At 38.8% G+C, this 15788-nt stretch overlaps 1 long non-coding RNA gene across 1 annotated transcript; it reads left to right on the forward strand.

The window, feature by feature from the left end:
• The first annotated feature begins 4987 nt into the window (after positions 1–4987).
• Positions 4988–9184, forward strand: LOC129624084 (uncharacterized). Its single transcript, XR_008700737.1, has 2 exons — positions 4988–7600; positions 9080–9184. It is a non-coding gene; the product is annotated as an uncharacterized LOC129624084 (long non-coding RNA).
• Positions 9185–15788: the final 6604 nt, after the last annotated feature.

Raw genomic sequence — 15788 nt, forward strand, 5'->3', positions numbered from 1 at the left:
GCTTATTATATATGGTCTTTACTATGTTCAGGTAGGTTCCTTCTATGCCCATTTTTTGAAGAGTTTTAATCATAAATGGGTGCTGAATTTTGTCAAAGGCTTTTTCTGCATCTATTGAGATGATCATATGGTTTTTATTTTTCAATTTGTTGATATGGTGTATCACATTGATTTATTTGCATATACTGAACAATCCTTGCATTACTGGAATAAACCCAACTTGATCATGGTGTATGAGCTTTTTGATGTGTTGCTGAATTCTGTTTGCTAAAATTTTGTTGAAGATTTTTGTGTCTATGTTCATCAGTGATATTGGGCTGTAGTTTTCTTTTTTTGTGTTGTCTTTGGTTTTGGTATCAGGGTGATGGTGGCCTCATAGAATGAGTTTAGAAGTGTTCCTTCCTCTGCAATTTTTTTGAAAGAGTTTTAGAAGGCTAGGCATTAGCTCTTCTCTAAATGTTTGATAGAATTCTCCTGTGAAGTTGTCTGGTCCTGGGCTTTTGTTTTGGGGAGATTTTTGATCATAGCTTCAATTTCAGTGCTTGTAACTGGGTTGTTCATAATTTCTATTTCTTCCTGATTCAGTCTTGGAAGATTGAACTTTTCTAAGAATCTGTCCATTTCTTCCAGGTTATCCATTTTATTGCCATATGGTTGTTCATAATAGTCTCTAATAATCCTTTATATTTCTGCATTGTCTGTTGTAACCTCTCCTTTTTCATTTCTAATTTTGCTGATTTCATTCTTCTCTCTGTTTTTCCTGATGAGTCTGGCCAAAGGTTTGTCAATTTTGTTTATCTTCTCAAAGAACCACTTTTTTAGTATTATTAATCTTTACTATTGTTTCTTTCATTTCTTTTTCATTTAATTCTGCTCAGATCTTTATGATTTCTTTCCTTCTATCAATTTTGGGGGTTTATTTGTTTTGTTTTTCTTTTTCCAGTTGTTTTAGGTATAAAGTTGGGTTGTCTATTCGATGTTTTTCTTGTTTCTTGAGGTAGGATTGTATTGCTATAAACTTCCCTCTTAGGACTGCTCTGGTTGCATCCCATAGTTTTTTGTGTTTTTTTTTTGTTTGTTTGTTTTGTTTTGTTTTTTTGAGTTGTCGTGTTCTCAATGTCATTTGTTTCTAGAAATTTTTTTATTTCCCTTTTGATTTCTTCAGTAACCTGTTGGTTATTTAGAAATGTGTTGTTTAATCTCCATGTGTTTGTGATTCTTACAGCTTTTTTATTGTAATTGATATCTAGTCTCATAGTGTTGTGGTTGGAGAAGATGCTTGATATGATTTCAATTTTCTTAAATTTACTGAGGTTTGATCTGTGACCCAAGATATGGTCTATCCTGGAGAATGTTTCATGTGCATTTGAGAAGAAGATGTATTCTTCTGCATTTGGATGGAATGCCCTGAAGCAAACAATGAGATCCATTTCATCTAATGTATCATTTAAGACTTGTGTTTTCTTATTAATTTTCTGTTTTGATGATCTGTCCATTGGTGTGAGTGGGGTGTTAAAGTCTCCTACTATTATTGTGTTACTCTCAATTTTTCCTTTTATGTGTGTTTGTCTTATGTATTGAGGTGCTCCTGAGTTGGGTGCATAGATATTTACAATTGTTGTGTCTTCTTGGATTGACCCCTTGATCATTATGTAGGGTCCTTCCTTATCTCTTGTAATCTTCTTTATTTTAAGGTCTATTTTGTCTGATCTGAGGGTTGCTACTCCAGCTTTCTTTTGCTTCCCATTTTCATGGAATATATTTTTCCATCCTCTTACTTTCAGTCTATATGTGTCTTGATGTCTATATGGGTTTCTTGTAGACAGCATATATATGGGTCTTGTTTTTGTACCCATTCAGCCAGTCTGTGTCTTTTGGTTGGAGCATGTAATCCACTTACATTTAAAGTAATTATTGATATATCTGTTCCTATTGCCATTTTCTTAATTGTTTGGGGTTCATTATATAGATCTTTTTTCTTCTGTTGTATTTCTTGACTATATAAGTCCTTTTAACATTTGTTGTAAAGCTGGTTTGTGGTACTGAATTCTCTTAACTTTTGCTTGTCTGAAAAGCTTTTAATTTCTCCATCAATTTTGAATGAGATCCTTGCTGGGTACTGTAACCTTGGTTGTAGATTTTTCCCATGCAGTACTTTAAATATATCCTGCCATTCTCTTCTGGCCAGCAGAGTTTCTGCTGAAAGATCAGCTGTTAAGCATATGGGGTTTCCCTTGTAAGCTACTTGTTGCTTCTCCCTTGCTGCTTTTAATTTTCTTTCTTTGTGTTTAGTCTTCGTTAGTTTGATTAGTATGTGTCTTGGTATGTTTCTCCTTGGGTTTATCCTGTATGGGACTCTTTGCATCTCTTGGACTTGATCAACTATTTCCTTTTTCATGTTGGGGAAATTTTCAACTATAATCTCTTCATCTCTGAAGAGATGAATCATCATATCTCTGATATGCTTTCTTACTCTCCTCTTCTTCTGGGACCCCAGTAATTCGAATGTTGGTGCATCTGATTTTGTCCCAGTGGTCTCTGAGACTATCTTCAGTTCTTTTCATTCTTTTTACTTTATTCTGCTCTTCAGAAGTTATTTACACCATTTTATCTTCCAGTTCACTGATTCATTCTTCTGCTTCAGATATTCTGCTATTGATTCCTTCTAGAGTATTTTTAATTTCAGTAATTGTGTTGTCTCTGTATGTTTATTCTTTACTTCTTATAGGTCTTTGTTAATTGATTTTTCATTTTCTCCATTTTGTTTTCAAGGTTTTTGATCATCTTTAGTATCATTATTCTGAATTCTTTTTCAGGTAGTTTCCCTATTTCCTCTTCATTTATTTGAACTTCTCTGTTTCTAGTTTGTTTCTTCATTTGTGTAGTATTTCTCTGCCTTTATTTTTTTTTTTAACTTACGTTTGAGGTTTTCTTTTCCCGGGTTTCAAGGTTGAATTCTTTCTTCCTTTTGACTTTTGCCCTCCTAAGGTTGGTCCAGTGGTTTCTGTAAGCTTCATATAGGGTGAGATTTGTGCTGAGTTTTTGTTTGTTTGTTTGTTTGTTTGTTTTTCCTCTGATGGACAAGATGGAGTGAGGTGGTAATCCTGTATGCTGGTGATTTGGTTTGTATTTTTGTTTTGTTTGCTGTTTAGATGAGGCGTCCTGCATGGGGTGCTACTGGTGTTGGGTGATGCCAGGTGTTGTATTACAGTGGTTCCCTTTGTGTGAGTTCTCACTATTCTATACTCCCTAGGGTTAGCTCTGGAGAAGGCAATGGCACGCCACTCCAGTACTCTTGCCTGGAAAATCCCATGGACGGAGGAGCCTGGTGGGCTACAGTCCACGGGGTCACACAGAGTCAGACACAACTGAAGCAACTTAGCAGCAGCAGCAGGGTTAGTTCTAGGAGAAGGCAATGGCACCCCACTCCAGTACTCTTGCCTGGAAGATCCCATGGACTGGAGAATCCCAGGGACGGGGGAGCCTGGTGGGCTGCTGTCTATGGGGTCGCACAGAGTTGGACACGACTGAAGTGACTTAGCAGGAGGGTTAGTTCTATGGTAGTCTAGGGTCTTGGAATCAGTGTTCCCACTCCAAAGGCTCAGGCCTTGATCTCTGGTCAGGAACGAGGATTCCACAAGTGGTTTATCATGGCATTCAGTTCAGTTCAGTTCAGTTGCTCAGTCGTGTCCGACTCTGTGACACCATGAACCGCAGCATACAAGGCCTCCCTGTCCATCACCAACTCCCGGAGTCCACCCGAGTCAGTGATGCCATTCAACCTTCTCATCCCCTGTCGTCCCCTTCTCCTCCTGCCCTCAATCTTTCCCAGCATCAGGGTCTTTTCCAATGAGTCAGCTCTTCACATCAGGTGGCCAAAGTATTGGAGTTTCAGCTTCAACATCAATCCTTCCAATGAACACCCAGGACTGATCTCCTTTAGGATGGACTGGTTGGATCTCCTTGCAGTCCAAGGGACTCTCAAGAGTCTTGTCCAACACCACCATTCAAAAGCATCAATTCTTCAGTGCTCAGCCTTCTTTATAGTCCAGCTCTCACATCCATACATGACTACTGGAAAAACCATAGCCTTGACTAGATGGACCTTTGTTGGCAAAGTAATGTCTCTGCTTTTTAATATGCTGTCTAGGTTGGTAATCAGAGAAGGCAATGGCACCCCACTCCAGTACTCTAGCCTGGAAAATCCCATGGACGGAGGAGCCTGGTGGGCTGCAGTCCATGAGGTCGCTAAGAGTTGGACACGACTGAGCAACTTCACTTTCACTTTTCACTTTCATGCGTTGGAGAAGGAAATGGCAACCCACTCCAGTGTTCTTGCCTGGAGAATCCCAGGGATGGGGGAGCCTGGTGGGCTGCCGTCTATGGGGTCACACAGAGTCGGACACGACTGAAGCGACTTAGCAGCAGCAGCAACAACAGGTTGGTCATAACTTTCCTTCCAAAGAGCAAGCGTCTTTTAATTTCATGGCTGCAATCACCATCTGCAGTGATATTGGAGCCTAGAAAAATAAAGTCAGCCACTGTGTCCACTGTTTCCCATCTCTTTGCCATGAAGTGATGGGACCAGATGCCATGATCTTCGTTTTCTGAATGTTGAGGTTTAAGCCAACTTTTTCACTCTCCTCTTTCACTTTCATCAAGAGGCTATTTAGTTCTTCACTTTCTGCCATAAGGGTGGTGTCATCTGCATATCTGAGATTATTGATATGTCTCCTGGCAATCTTGATTCCAGCTTGTGCTTCCTCCAGCCCAGCGTTTCTCATGATGTACTCTGCATATAAGTTAAAGAAGCAGGGTGACAATATAGAGCCTTGATGTACTCCTTTTCCTATTTGGAACCAGTTTGTTGTTCCATGTCCAGTTCTAACTGTTGCTTCCTGACCTGCATATAGGTTTCTCAAGAGGCAGGTCAGGTGGTCTGGTATTCCCATCTCTTTCAGAATTTCCCACAGTTTTTTGTGATCCACACAGTCAAAGGCTTTGGCATAGTCAATAAAGCAGAAATAGATGTTTTTCTGGAACTCTCTTGCTTTTTCGATGATCCAGCGGATGTTAGCCATTTGATCTCTGGTTCCTCTGCCTTTTCTAAAACCAGCTTGAACATCTAGAAGTTCACGGTTCACGTACTTCTGAAACCTGGCTTGGCATTAAGTGAGATTAAAACAAATATCCACAAACGAGAAGCCAAAGATGAATCTAAGACAAATGGCACTTAACAAAATCAGGCAAGTAATAATTAAAATATGGAACATACACTACATATACATATGTAATGTATATACATATACACCCATGAGCAAAGTAAAAACAGTGCAACAAAAATAAAGTACAGTAGATTGATTCAGCCAACAAAGTAAATAAAAAATTATATTTACCAGTTATGAACAAAACTAAAGCACAAAGTGGAAAACAAAACTAAAGCAAGGTGCCAAGTGGAGAATAAAGCAATGAAAACAAAACCAACAAATATGTTAAGAGGAAAGAAAAGAAAGAATAGATATGCAAAGTTAAACAGAGGTAGATGAAGAATATTTACATACATTAAAGATTAACTGCAAGGGGAAAATAACAATAGAAAGGCAAAGGAATGAATGTAGAAAAAGTATACTAGGTTTAAAAAATTTTAAAGTTAAAATTATCAAAAAGAGGGAAAAAAAAGATGGAAGAAGAAAGAAAAAAAGGAAAGAAAAGGAAAACTCCACAGAACTACGAAAGCCCAATGTAGAGGCAGAGGTTTATAGCAACAATAAAAAGTGTGACTGAATATACACATATACATATACACCCATAAGCAAAATCAAAGCAGTCCAACAAAAATAAAGTAGTATAGATTGACCTGGCAAACAAAGGAAACCAAAAATTATATCTACTAGAACAAAACTAAGCACAAACTGGAAAACAAAACTAAAGCACGGTGCCAAGTGGGGAATAAAGCAATGAAAATAAAACTGACTAATACGTTGAGAGGAAAGGAAAGAAAGAAAGAATAGATATGCAAAGTTACATAGAGGTAGATAAAGAAGATTTATATATATTAGATTAACTGCAAGGGGAAAAGAACGGTAGGAAAAACAAACAAAGGGATAAATGTAGAAAAAGTAATAATAGGTTTAAAAAATTAAAACTAAAAGAAAGAAAAAAAAACCTCCACAGAGCTGCAAAAGCTCAACGTAGAGGCAGAGGTTTATAACAACAATAAAAAAGGTGACTAAAATAAAAAAGCTCAAAAGCTTAATTAGATTTCATAGTTCCAATAAAATCAACAACTGCAACAGAGGGGGTAAAAAAAGAAAAAAAAGGGAAAAAAAATCCAAAAGAATCTAGAGAACAAGTCAAAACATAAGAATAATAAGTGTTTTTCTTGAGTCACTGCTGTCAGAATCTCCCTCACCGGGAGTCACAGTCCACCTCCCTTCCCTAGGATGACCTCCAACACTGCGCCCATCTCTGGACCTTCTGTGGGGGCAGCTCAGATTCTCATCTGTTCCTACTCCTATGTGTTGTTGCCTCCAATGTCCACAGCTATCAGAACTAGTGCATTTTCTTTTGTGGGAGCTTTCAATGACATTTTATATATTCTATAGACACAGAGTCTGCCTAGTTGATCATGTGGATTTAATCTGCAGCTTGTACAGCTGGTGGGAAGGTTTTGGGTCTTCTTCCTTAGCCACACTGCTCCTGGGTTTCAATTGTGGTTTTATTTCCACCTCTGGATATGGGCTGTCCACTGGGGTTTGCCCCTGTGAGGGCCAGGTGTGGAGGTGGTGCAGCTGCTTAGGTCGCAGGGGTTCTGGCAGCACCAGATACTCACGGGAGTTGGTGGCCAGGGCAGCAGAAGAAGGGTGCTCTAGAAGGGTATGGCAACCCGTATTGGCCAATACGCTTCAGTATTCTTGCCTGGAGAACCCCTCCCTGACAAAGAAGCCCGGCAGGCCACAGTCTACAGGGTTGCAAAGAGTCAGACACTACCGAAGTGACCCTGTGCGCATAGATCCAAGACTGTTTTTGCCTGTGGCACCTCTGCCCCAGTGAGAATTGAGCATGAAGGTGGCGCAGCTGCTTGACTTGCGGGGACCCTGGTGGCGCCAAGTGTGTGGGGACATGGCCTGCCTCCGCCGCAGCAGTTACGGCCCTATCAAAGTCTTTTTTCAAGCCTCTTGTAGTTGGCAATCAGAAGGCTTCTTTCCTCAGTCTTTTTCTGTGCTCCACCTGTTCAGGTACTTAGAGGGCTCCCTTGCCTGGGGTCCTTCTCTGTTGTTCAGCAAGTCAGGCACACAGAGGGCACCCCCTGGTTGGGGTCCTACTCTGTAGTTCAGTGCATCAGGCATTTGATGGGCCAGCCTCTGTTGTTCAGCTGCTGATACTGGCTGTGGGGAGAGAGAGGCTATGGTGATGGCTCCACCCCCTACGCGTGACTCAGCAGTATCGCTTTGCTTCCATGGCTGCACAGCTTTCCTCCACAGGCATTTCCCACCACAGTCTCCTCCCTCACTTCCTTTTGATCCGTCTCTCCACAGTCAACAGCAGCCCTCGCCCTGGGATGGCTCCACAATCCCCAAACTCTGCGTCCCTGTCCGGGGTAGGTATGGCTGTGGCAAGGACTGCCTGATTCTCATTCTCTTTAGGCTGCCACAGATCAGCTGTTTCACTCAGCCTTAAATGTTTCTCCTCTGACTTAAGTGATTGTCCCAATGTGGGAATCCGACCCCTGCTTCAGTTCCCTGACCCACTGAGAGCAGGTCCAGTCCTATTAACACTCCTATTTCTCCCCCGAGTTCCTTCGTGCTACCAAGTTTTGCGTGGTTCAATATATTCTTTTCCTCTGGTCAGGTACTCCTGTCCGCTCTCAGCTGGTGTTCTCTACATTATTTTTTACTTACTGTCACAATGACCTTGTGAAGAGAGGTATTAATGTTATACTCCCATTTAACTAAAGAGGAGATTGTCACTCGGGCTTCCTGGAGTCTTTAACTCTGAGCCCAGACTCTTGAAGTCTTCTGATTCAAATCCAAAGTCCAAACATTCATTTCCTTCCTCAATTTTGTGATACTGATATCAAACAGGGCCATTCTATCTAGTCAGTTAAATATGTACTTGATGGGCACAATAAAATGTAATCATTGCTTAACATGTTTGAGAGATTTTATCTGATCTTTAGTAAGGCAAACCCATTTAGGCATACAGAAACAAAGTGCAGAAAGTTTTCCATTTCTCAGAGATTAGAAAAAAGTTTTACATGTTTTCTGTGTTCTTCATCTTTATTATTTCTCTCTTTTCTTGAGTTTCCCTGGTGGCTCAGATGGTAAAGAGTCTGCCTGCAATGCTGGAGATCTGGGTTTGATCCCTGGGTTGGGAAGCTCTTTTGGAGAAGGAAATGGCAACCCACTCCAGTATTCTTGCCTGAAGAATGCCATGGACAGAAGAGCCTGGCAAGCCCCAGTCCATGGGGTTGCAAAGAGTTGGACACGACTGAGTGAGTAACACTCATCTTTTCTCATGGTAGTGATAGTTAAGAGTCTTTAACTTAAAGTAGGTGAAAAGAATGGAAAAGTGGATAAAAATCTGTGATGGGGGAGACTGGGTTTGGGGTCATCTATAAATCTTGTCATATATAATATATAACCTGTTGCATGGTTTAATTCAAAGCACAGAATTTTAGAACTGGATGGTATTTTAAAGCTCATCTTCTGGAACATTCTTAATATATAACAAAGAGGCTAAAGCCACAATGGGTTCAGTGACTTTCCTCGGGTCACTCTGTTACAGGGAAGAACTGACTCCTTGTTGAATCTGTTTCTTTTACTTTAACCTTTGCTTCTCCTTGCTTTTGTTTACTAAAAGGATATTGTCCATACATAAAGGCCTGCCTCAGGGAACCCTGCTTCTCTGTCTGAATGTTAAACCAAAATGCCTTTGTTCAGGACCCTGTCCACTTCTAGGTGGCTACAGGAAGGACAAAATTAACACATCCCCTCCCCAAGACTAGCCATTCCAGGAGATATTTGTAAGATTAATGCCCCTTTCTACTTTACCTCACCTCTCCCCCTCTCTGTTCTAGGAAGGATCCTGGCATCCAGACCCTGATAAGATGGTTATTTTGAGACCATTAGTCTACCATCTTCTCAATCAGCTAGCTTTCTGAATAAATTCATATTCTGTGCCTCAGCACCTTGTCTCTTGGATGTTATTGGCCTGTGTGGGGCAAGTAGAGCAAGCTTGGAGTTGGCAAACAATCTCAACTGCTTTGATATCAAGTCATGATTTGAATTCAGATCTTTGGCAGTGATCAAGACCATACCCAAGAAAAAGAAATGCAAAAAGGCAAAATGGTCGATCACCATTATGTGAGTTTAACCCATTTTGAAAATTTTTCCCTCTATGAACTGAAGGAAATGCTTGAACAATCTTTTCCTTACACTTGGGGTGGGCACTGGTTTTACCGGATTCTGAGGTGTCCTACAGTTGCAAAAACATGTGCCAAGAATGGCTTCCTACTATTGTGTAAGCTGAGGACCAGGATACAAAGAAGGACTTCAGAGGGGAGATAAAACATATTTAAATAAGGCTATGATTATATTTTTTTTTTCTAGTTTCTTTAATCCTCTTCAGGAAAAGTTTAAATAAATGTGCCTTTTACAGCCATTTTAATTCCCAAATAAAAGTAGAAGAATATAAGTTTGTTTGTAATATTATGTATCATATTCTAGAAATACTGAAATATAGAAAAATATAAAAATGTAAAACTCATTAGGGAAAACTGAAGCAAAAATATTTTATTATGCTATACTTTAAAATGCAAACATGAAAGTTAAAAATAAATGGCAGGAAATAACTAATTGTTCACTCAATAACAAGCTCTTGGGACAATGGTTTGAAGCAGCTAGATGATGTGTTTCATATCCAGTTTCCTACCATTTTGTATAAACATTGCCTCTCTGTTTCCTTCATGGATAAATTTAACCTAAAAATCAGTCTTGGCGTCTCCAGCGCTGTCCTGTGTGTAGGGCAATAATCAGTCCACAGGTTTTTGACACTGTGGCTCACATGATACCGTCAGCTGACAGACGTGCATTTCTTCCCCATTTTCTAATGATATTTCTGGACTGTGAACAGGGACTGGTGGTGCCATGTGGTATATAGCTATTTATTCTGGCTTCTAAGAAATTGGAATGTGGGGAACTATTTAGTTCCACAGCATTTGACAGAAGGGAACAGATTTGCTAGATGAGGTTGAAAACAAGCCTGTCATTGTAAGGCTGAGAATAAATTGGCATAAATAGTATCCTTCCTATATGTATATCCAGTAGTAAAGAATAATATCAACTACCACCAACATTCAACTCAAAGAAGTATTTTAAAAAAATACATAATGGGGGAGAAGGAACACTGATGTACCTATCAGCTAACTTCAACAATTATCGACTCTTAGCCGATCTATTTTGTCCCCAGCTATTCCCTTGCCTTCACTGTATTAAAACATATTCCAGACATCAAATTATTTTATCCATAAATATGTTAGCACCTATCTCTACAAGACAGGAACTCTTTTTTTAAAAAGCAACCATAATACTATATCTCATTTAAAAATTGGATAATAAAAATTCATTAAATATACAGTTACTATTGAAATTTTTTTCCTTTTTTGGCTGCACAGCTTGTGAGATCTTTTTCATTACTCTTTTTTCCATTATGTTTGTGAGATCTTAGTTCCCCAACCAGGGATGGAACCTGGGACCCCAGCAGTGAAAGAGCTGAGTGCTAACCATTGGACCACCAGGGAATCCCTCCTCCTTTGTTTTCAGTTCATATGTATGGAACAGAATCCAAGTGAGATCCATACATTGCAGTTGGCTGTTTCTTAAATATTTTTTAAATTAAAATTAAAAAAATTTTAATTGTGGTAAAATACACAAAACATAAAATTTACCATCTTAACCATTTTTAAATGTGCAGTTGTGTAGTATTAAGTGTATTCATTTTGTTATACCACCATCGTCACCATCCATCTCCAGAACTCTTTTCATCTTGCGTAACTGAAACTCGGTGTTCATTACACCAGCACTCCCCACTCCCCTGTTCCCTTGGTTGGCAGCCACCATTCTACTTTCTGTCTCTATGAATTCAACTACTCTAGGTATCTCAAATAAGTGCAATCATACAACATTTGTCTTTTTGTGGCTGGCTTATTGCACTTAACGTAATGGTCACAAGGTTTATCCGTGTTGTGGTATGTATCAGAATTTTATTCCTTTTCAAGGCTCAATACCATTCTATTGTATGTATATACCACATTTCATCTATCTGTTCATCTGTTGATGAACACTAGGGTTGCTTCCACGTCTTTGCTATTGTGAATAATGCTTCCATGGACATGGGTGGGCAAATATCTTCCAGACCTTGCTTTAAATTCTTTTGGATATATACCCAGAAAAGGAATTATTGGATCTTATGGTAATTCTACTTTTTTTTCTTTTCAGGGACCACCATACCATTTTCCTTAGGGGCCATACCATTTTATATTCCAGCAATGACGCACAAGGGTTCCAAGTTCTCTACATCTTTGCCAACTCTTGTTATCTTCTGATTTTCTTTTTTTTTTTTTTTTAGACTGTAGCCATCCTAATGGGCATGAAGTGGTAACCCATTGTGGTTTTGATCAGTACTTCCATAATAACTAATTGTAAGCATCCTTTCACTTGCTTGTTGGCCTTTTGTACATCTTCTTTGAAGAAATATCTATTCAAGTCCTTTGCCCATTTTTAAAACAGTTTGTTTTTTGTGGTTAAGTTGTAGGAGTTCTTTATATATTCTGAATATTAATACCTTGTCAGATACATGATTTGCAAATATTTTCCTCCATTGCATAGGTTAAAATTTCAATTTAATTGTGTCTTTCGATGGCTTCCCTGGTGGCTCAGCTGGTAAAGAATCCACCTGCAATGCAGGAGACCTGAGTTAAATTCCTGGGTTGGGAAGATCCCTTGGAGAAGGGAAAGGCTACCCACTCCAGGATTCTGGCCTGGAGAATTCCATGGACTGTATAGTCCGTGGGTTTGCAAAGAGTCGGACACAACTGAGTGACTTTCACTTTGATATTGTAGAAGTTTAAAATGTTGATGTATTCCAATTTACTTTCACTTTTGTTGTCTGTGCTTTTGGTATCATATCCAACAAACCATTGCCAAATTCAAGGTCATGAAGCTTTCCCCCTATGTTTTCCTTTAAGAGTTTTTATAGTTTTAGCTCTTACATTTAGGTCTTTGACCCATTTTTAGTTAATCTTTGTATTTGGTGTAAAGTAAGAGTCTTAAAACTCTTTTAATCCATAGATCCTTCACTTTCCTCTTTTTCTATCCTCTGCCTATCGCTTTCATTTCCCCTCCTGCAATTTATTTGTTGAAGAAACTGAGTTGTTTGTCCCACAGGCTGGGTTTTGTTATTAGAACCCTTGTAGTTTCATTTAACAAGTTTCCCTGTTTCTCTTCACTGCATTTCCCTTAAGTTGGTAGCTGACTCTAAAGATGTGATTTGATTCTGGTTTCTTTCTTTTTTTTTTAGCAAGAATACTTCACAGATGATATAAACGCATCAGGAGACACATATTATCTGGTGTCTTTTCTGATGTGATGGTAGTCACCACTGAACAATTATTACCAGGATCTATTCATTCATAAAGGGCTTCCCTGATAGCTCAGTTGGTAAAGAATCCCCCTGAGTCAGGAAGATCTCCTGGAGAAGGGAAAGGCTAACTACTCCAGTATTCTGGCCTGGAGAATCCCATGGACTGTAGAGTTCATGGGCTGGCAAAGAGTCAGACACGACTGAGTGACTTTCACTTTTGCTCATTCATAAAGGTTACCAAAAAAGTGATATTTTAACTCTCTCACTCCCTTTTCTTATTTATTGGAAAAATTCTGCTTAGAGAAACTTATCATCATCAACTAATTAACTATCTTAGAGTTCATAAATAGGATAAATATTTGATTCTTTTCCTTAATTTAACAATTTTCAAAATGAGTTACTTCCTTAGTAACCTCCAATAGTGAAAAATATGTTTTCTTTTTTGTTTTACTATAAGCACATCATGAAAATGAAAGTGAAAATGTTAGTTGCTCAATTATGTCCAACTCTTTGCGACCCCATGGACTGTAGCCCACCAGGCTCCTCTGTCCATGGAATTCTCCAGGCAAGAATACTGGAGTGGGTTGCCATTTCTTCCTCCAGGCAATCTTCCCAACCCAGGGACTGAATCTGGGTCTCCTGCATTGCAGATGGATTCTTTACCTTCTGAGCCACCAGGGAAGTCCAAGGACATCATGAATTCAATGGGAAAAAAATGGTTGATGTATCTCAATTCATTTTAGTTATTAATTTTATTTGTGCTCAAGTTGTCACATATTTTCAGTGGGGAGACTTCTCAATTTGACTCTTGATTCCTTTTGAAATAGTCATATTAATCTTTGATAGCTTTCTTGCTTTCTGGAATGATAAGCTATTCCAGGCTTCTTTTATTAATATTTTCTTCTCCAGATCAAGAATTGGCCAGTTTCTAAGGATCTCTAATTTGTTTTACTGAGAAATTTGGAGATGAAAATCTGGGGTACAAAACATGCTCATTGCTACTGAATTGGGCATTATTTCTAGCTTGTGGGGTCTTAGTCCCTCAAACAAAGATCAAACCCATTCCCCCTGCAATAGAAGCGCAGAGTCTTAAACACTGGACCACCAGGGAGAGCCTTCAAAGTATTTTCTAGTTTTTCTTGTGATTTCCTCTTTTACTGGTAATATAGGAGTACACTGTTAATTTTCACATAATTTTTAGTATCCCAAATTTCTTTCTATATTGATATCTATTTTCATTCCACTGTGGTTAGAAAACATACTTTGTGCGATTTCAATCATTTTAATTTTATTGAGTTTGTATTATGGCCTAGCAGATATCTGTTCTGGAGAATGTTCCATGTGTACTTAAGAAGAATGTATTTTCTGTTTTTGTTGGGTAGAGTTGATCTTTGGATGTGTTAGGACTAGTTGGTTTACAAAGTCCGTCAAGTCTTCTATTTTCATGCTGACCTTCAATCTAGTTGTTTTATCCATATTGAAAGGGGATATTGAATTCTCCAACTATTATTTTTGAATTGACTATTTCTCCCTTCAATTCTGCCGGGTTTTGCTTCATGCATTTTGGGGCTCTGTTGTTAGAAATATACATGTTTAAAATTATTGCATCTTCCTAATATATTAACACTTTAATCATCATAAAACTCTTTATCAATAGCAAATAATTTTAAAGTGTCTTTTGTCTGATATTAATATAGCTGCTCCAGCTTTCTTATGCTTATTTACATGATATATCTTTTTTAATACTTTTACTTTCAACTTCTTTGTATCTTGAATCAGAAGTACCTTGTAAATAGTGTATAGTTGAATCTTGATTCATGGCCACATCTGCTCAGAGTGAATTTCTTTATACTGAACTGGAGAGGGGTGAAGAGGGGAGTGGGTTGTGACTCAAGTCCCATAGACTCTGACTGTTCTTACTGAGGTTTAGTAGATTTTCTTGAGTAAACATTTCATTTGCTGTATGACTTTAGGACAATTTACAGAGATTTTTAATGTTTTTTTTTTTAAATATATATATAATTTTTTACCATTGAGGATTGTTTCACTACAGAGCAGGTCTGTAGAACTCCTCACCCTGACATTCAGATCATCTCCTTATTTAAGTTCTGATTGTAAAAGATTTCAAACATATGAAAAGGAAAGAAAACACTATAATAAACCTTCATAAATTAAATATTCATTTTACACAATTATTAAACAAGAGATCATGTCTTATCTTTTTCTCCTTCTTCCTGTAGATTATTTTGAAGCAAATCTTTAGTATCATATAATTTCTTCTATAAACACTGCTTTTTGAAGTTAGTTAGTCTCTTCCCCCACTGTCTCCCTCTCTCACACACACACACCCTTCCCTCTCTCCCTGCTCTGCAGTCCCACCTCTGTCACATATCAAATATCCATACATGTTTGGATTATTTCTGGGCTCTCTATTCTGTTTCATTTGTCCTTTTATTCATTCCTCTGCCAGTACCACACTGTTATAGTTATTTTAACTTTGTAATCTTTAACACCTAGCAGATGGTGATTGCAGCCATGAAATTAAAAGACGCTTACTCCTTGAAAGGAAAGTTATGACCAACCTAGACAGCATATTCAAAAGCAGAGACATTACTTTGCCAACAAAGGTCTGTCTTGTCAAGGCTATGGTTTTTTCCAGTGGTCATGTATGGATGTGAGAGTTGGACTGTGAAGAAAGCTGAGCACCGAAGAATTGATGCTTTTGAACTGTGGTGTTGGAGAAGACTCTTGAGAGTCCCTTGGACTGCAAGGAGATCCAACCAGTCCATCCTAAAGGAGATCAGTCCTGGGTGTTCATTGGAAGGACTGATGCTGAAGCTGAAACTCCAATACCTTGGCTACCTCATGTGAAGAGTTGACTCATTGGAAAAGACCCTGATGCTGGGAGGGATTGGGGGCAGGAGGAGAAGGGGATGACAGAGGATGAGATGGCTGGATGGGATCACCAACTTGATGGACATGAGTTGGGGTAAACTCTGGGAGTTGGTGATGGACAGGGAGGCCTGGTGTGCTGCGATTCATGGGGTCGCAAAGAGTCGGACATGACTGAGCGACTGAACTGAACTGAACTGAACACCTAGTAAATCAAGTCTTTCCACAAGTTGCCTTCTTCAAAAATATCTGAA

The sequence above is a fragment of the Bubalus kerabau genome, chromosome 12, assembly GCF_029407905.1.
Source record: "Bubalus kerabau isolate K-KA32 ecotype Philippines breed swamp buffalo chromosome 12, PCC_UOA_SB_1v2, whole genome shotgun sequence".
In the NCBI taxonomy this organism is placed as follows: domain Eukaryota; kingdom Metazoa; phylum Chordata; class Mammalia; order Artiodactyla; family Bovidae; genus Bubalus; species Bubalus kerabau.